Source organism: Typopeltis vanoorti, chromosome 23 (genome assembly GCF_054136105.1).
Source record: "Typopeltis vanoorti isolate ZY-2024b chromosome 23, IOZ_Tvanoo_1.0, whole genome shotgun sequence".
In the NCBI taxonomy this organism is placed as follows: Eukaryota; Metazoa; Arthropoda; class Arachnida; order Uropygi; family Thelyphonidae; genus Typopeltis; species Typopeltis vanoorti.
This window is the reverse complement of record NC_143571.1, coordinates 17,734,382-17,739,918: the sequence shown is the minus strand read 5'-3', so window position 1 is coordinate 17,739,918 and position 5,537 is coordinate 17,734,382.

Below are 5,537 nucleotides of genomic sequence, written 5' to 3'. Positions count from 1 at the left end.
GAGGAGGGGCGCGGTAAGCGTTATAAATACTACTAATATAATAAAAGCAAAAAATTCCGCATTTAATCTAGCATCCTCATTTATATTCTATGTTTGGCAACACTGTTCAGAATACTGTGTCTGGCAATATTGTTCAAATTTATTCGCTACTTCTTTTTTAGAATTTTTACATTGAAAATTGAGTAATTGGACTACTTTTTGGTCTGAATTTTCTACATTGAAATTCATTAATTTGGGATATTTTTAACAGAATCCACTATTTTTATAAGCTTTACTGCTACTTTTCCTAACTCCTATCTGACAACCCTGGTTTGCAGTTTACATCTAGCCCGTGGTATCGTGCGGAGCACTTCGTTGATATTGTGTAGCATTTTAGCCTATTAAAATGAGTTTTTTAAAAATAATTTAAAAAAAATAAAAAATAAAATTTTTAAATATTCACTTAAATATTGACGACACTTTCTTTTTTCTATGGAGTTATTCCGTCTATAAATAATGAGCAGTTACCAATGTGCTTAATATGTGGAAAAACGAAGGAATTTCTCAAACGAAGGAATGAAGCCTTCAAGAATGATTAAGCATTTAAGAGACTTGTTGTATCTTAGAAATTTTCAAACTTAATTGCCAAATGTGGAAAACCACATACTATTGGCAAAGCTCTCATCTTCCCGGCTATAAATGAAGTTTTAGATGCGATGATTGGCCCAGGTAAAATGGAAACTGACGCTTTAATGATCTCTACGATACTGTTTTGGAATTTCTTAATTCACGCGATGAGAACATGCGTAATGTTCTGAAAAAGGAAAAGGTTGACATCGCATATCTTTCCGATATTTTCACCAAATTAAATGAAGTTAGCATCAAATTGCAGGGAAGCAACATGAATCTTATTAAAGCAAAGGGAATTATAAATGCTTTTATCAGCAAATTAACATTCTACAAACAGAGCATTACAAGACGAGATTTTCTGCAGTCCAAGCCTACAAATAATAGATTACGATTTCATATTAGATACAGATATGGATTGTTATTGTTCCCATCTTCTGACACTGAAAGAAGACTTGATGATCAGATTCAAAGATTTTAATGAGCTTAAAATACTGAATTGTGTCATAAATCCATTTCTTTCTAATGCCACTTCTGTTCATCCAAATTTGTGTGAAGTATTTATTGACTTAAAAATGATTTAGAAGCTCAAGTACATTATTGCGTTGGTATGAAAGATTCTGGCCAAACATGCAATGCAAGTATCCTCAGCTTTGGCAAGAAATCAAATTATTGCTCATTGCTTTGAGTTCTTCATACTTTGTCGAGAAAGAATTCAGCGTCGTCTTGCAATTGTTAGCTAAGCAGCGAAATAGATTGCAAATAAGTGAACGAGGAGACTTGAGACTTCGTTTGTGGAATATTGAATCTGATATTGAAAAATTAGCAGGATCTTCTCAGGTTCAGGTTTATCATTAATGATTGCTTATTAAGTTCACATCTTTTTTGAGTAAAGATTAATTTGTATCAAAATCATAAATTTTTAATTAACTAAGCCTGTGTAGCTCAGTAGAAGTGGCGTTTGCACTCTACAGTGCTTGATCGCACGACGAAAGGCTTCGAATCTAATCGAAACTTTCGAATCTAATCGCCAACTAGAGGAACTTTTTCTAAGCCTTTTCTCAACCGGTTCCCGAGTTAGTCGATCTCTAGCACGGGCTAGCGGGTTTTTTCTCCCGGAAACTCGAGTTTTTCGTCCCGTAAACTCAAGAAAATCGGCCATCGAACCCACACTATTTTAAGACATTAAGAATATGGCAAAATGTAAGGTTATGCATTTTTGGGTGAAAAGATTAGCAGCAGTATCACATTGGTGGAATCGTACTCCAGGAGATTGATGAGGCCAGGGATTTGGGGGTGTTGGTGGATGGGGAATTGAAGTTTATGGAGCACATTGCAAAAGTGGTTAAATCAGCTCATCAAATCACTTGGCTTCTGAAACATACTTTAACAAGCAGAGACAAACAAGTTATTGCTACTCCGTATCGAGCCTTGATAAGATCCCATCTAGACCAGATATGGGCCCCAGGGTATGGGGAGGAGGTGAAGAGGATCCAGAGACGAGTGACCAAGATGATAGCAGGTCTGTGGAATGAACCTTATGAGAACAGGTTGAAGATTTGTGGGTTGCAAAAATTGGTCGATAGGCGGAAAAGGGGTGATATGATTGAGACATTCAAATTACTGAAGGGTTTCTATAAGATTCATCCAGAAGATATTTTTGAGAACAGGACTGGTGGTGGGAGGACTAGGGGCCATACATGGAAGCTGGGCAAGAATGTGGTTAGCAGGAGTGTTAGAGCTAGGTTTTTTACTTGGAGAGTGGTGAATGAGTGGAATAAGCTGCTAGAGTCTGTTGTGGGTGCTATGGCCGTGCATGAGTTCAAGGCGAGGTATGATAGATATTGTGTGAATGTCGAATAGTTGCCCGTAATAATAATAATAATAATAATAATATTGTGTCAGGTTAGTCACCACGAGATAGCGGCACTTGCTAGCCGCCTTCTTCAGTGAGTACCGATTAATTAGTGATAGTCTTGGGCCAGCTATCTCTGATTGGCTACCAATGGAGATTGAACTGCTCACTCAGTCTCCAAAAGTTAGATAGGGCTAAATGGCCTCGCCTACTTCCTATATATGGGAACCAAAAGGCGTTAGCTGATTTTTTTTATCAGTTCAATTATGTTCATGATAATTTAGGTTAGCCTAATAAAATATGATAATTATGTTATTGAGTCATTAACCTAGCGTAAAATTGAGCAGGGGGGGACAGGCATAAAAGGTTAAGAACCACTGCTTTAATACATCGTAACTCTGCTAGTAATATTGAATTTTCTTATTAATTTTTATGGCTATTTTTGTTTAGGAGTACCTCTTTTTTTATAATGTCGTTGGCTTTTTATTTAATTTTAAGGACATTACTAATGTTTTAGAAAGATACATGAAAAATATATACGAAGAATAATTTTGGACATACCTTTGTAGCATCTCTGGTTATCTTTTTATTCAGCGGCATCCGGCGTATGGCGATATACATTTGTACTACTGCTGAAGTATGACTGAAAGGAAAGGGGGGGGGGGGGGGAATATGGAGATGGGGAGAATTGCGGGTGAGGCAAGAGGTATGCGAATTGTAAAATCCGGGTTTCAAGGGTAGGCTGAGAATTCTTTGGGAAGGTGAAAAATAGAAACATTTTTGGGGAAAGGGGAATAGAATTTGATATTAGAACAAGATTAAGGGTTTAATAGGGGATTAAACAAGATTAGGGGATTAATATTTATTTATAGGAGTAACATGGAAAATTTTCCATATATAATACCTATAATTGAATTTTCTGTTCACAGTAAGCCATTTCTTTCAGCGCATTTTTTTCATACAAGCTACTTTCTCAAAATGGATCAAAAATCAAAGCGAGACATAATTTCAGCATATGTACTTTCCTTTCAAAATTCTCGTCACTCTCATTTTACTTGTACAATTCGGCTAGGAAATTATTACTATTATTATTATTATTATTATTATTATTATTATTATTATTATTATTATTATTATTATTATTATTATTATTATTGGGGATTACAACTATGGTAACATTGATTGGAAGAAGGAGAGGACACATGTGAGGAAGGAAATGGATTTTATTCAATTATTAAGGGATAACTATCTGAGACAGCATGTAAGTGAAAATACAAGGGGTCTGAGAGTGCTTGACCTGGTAATAACATCGGAGAATTTGACTGTAATGAATATGACCATATTGTCACCTATCGGTGAGAGTGATCACCTGGGAGGTGGCTAAAGGTGTGGAATTTTCGCTTAAGACAGGGTATATGTGGAATTACCGTGCTGGCAAGTATGACAAGCTTAGGAGATTGCTTGGTTCAGTGACATGGCATGTAAAACTGCAATGGCTGGATGTCGATAGAGCATAGGAAGTGGTCAAGGAGCATTTACAGGAGGTTATGGCTGATTGTATACCTAGGGTCCGAATAGTAAAACAAGTAGGGGTTAAATAGATGAATAACACCATTAAGCTTGAGCTGCAAAAAAAAAAGAAACAGCTGTGGAGGGAATTTAAAGAGAAAAGTGACCTGCATGCACACGAACAGTATAAAGCGCAGGCCAGAAGGGTAACGAGTGTGGTTAAAAAGGAAAAGCGGATTATGAAAGGAAACTAACTATGCAAGCTAAAGAGAATCTCAAACAGTTCTTTCAATATGCTGCAAGCAAAAAAAAAAAAAAACTGTACATGGCAGAATGATATTAAGGAATGACGATGGTGAGGAGGTCACTGAATCAGTCGATATACTGGAATTACTGAGCGAGCACTTTGCAAAAGTATATCACCCAGGTGGTGACATTGAAAAAATGAAGGAACCATTAGTTTACGGGAACTGTGATGAATGAAGTGGAGGTGAATAGTCTATTACAGAACCTTAATGCGAATACATCTGTGGGATTGGATGGTATACCGACACGGATCTTACGTGAAGCGGCTAAAGAATTATCAGTACCCTTGACCATGTTGTTTAATCTGAGTCTTGAGTCTGGTTTATCCCCGAAAGTGTGGAAAGAGGAAAAATAGTTCCACTGTATAAATGAGGATCCAAGACTACTGTTGCAAATTACCGACCGATCATCATATCAGGAGTCGTTGTTAAGGTCTTGGAGAAAGTAGTCAAGGGAAAAATATAGGAATGGAATGATGATAATGAGATACTGTACGGGGGACAGCATGGCTTTGTGAAGGGTATATCATGCCTCAGTAACTTGCTCAGGTTTTGTAACACAGTGACGGCTGAACTGGAAAAAGGTAATGGGTTTACGGTGATACTGCTGGACCTGGCTTAGGCATTTGACAGGATACCACATGGAATTCTAATCCGTAAACTACAACATATGGGAATGGATATAGGGTTGGTGAGACGGATAGTTGGGTGGTTGATGGAGAAATATCAGAGAGTAGTTTATTCAGGAGTAGAGTCCAAAAAGACGGCCTGTGACTAGTGGTGTGCCACAGGGTTCTGTTCTTGGACTACTGCTGTTTAATTTGTTCATTAACGACATAGGGAAGGATCTAAGAGGAACAGGTCATTTGTTCGCTGATGATGCAAAGTTAGGTAGGACAATAGTGAATGCAGAAGATGTCAAAATCTGCAGGAAGACTTGAATGGATTGGAGTTCTGGGCTAAGGAGAATGGATGTCAATTTAATGTGACAGAATGGGTTATGCATTTTGGGGTGAAAAGATTAGCATCAGTATACCACATTGGTGGAACTGTACTCCATGAGATTGATGAGGCCTGGGACTTGGGAGTGTTGGTGGATAGGGAGATGAAGTTTAGGTGCACATTGCAAAAGTGGCTAAATTAGCTCATCAGCTCACTTGGTTGTTGAAATATACTTTCACGAACAGAGACAAGCAAGTTATTGTACTTCTGTACCGAGCCTTGATAAGACCTCATCTCGACTACTGTGCCCAGATTTGGTC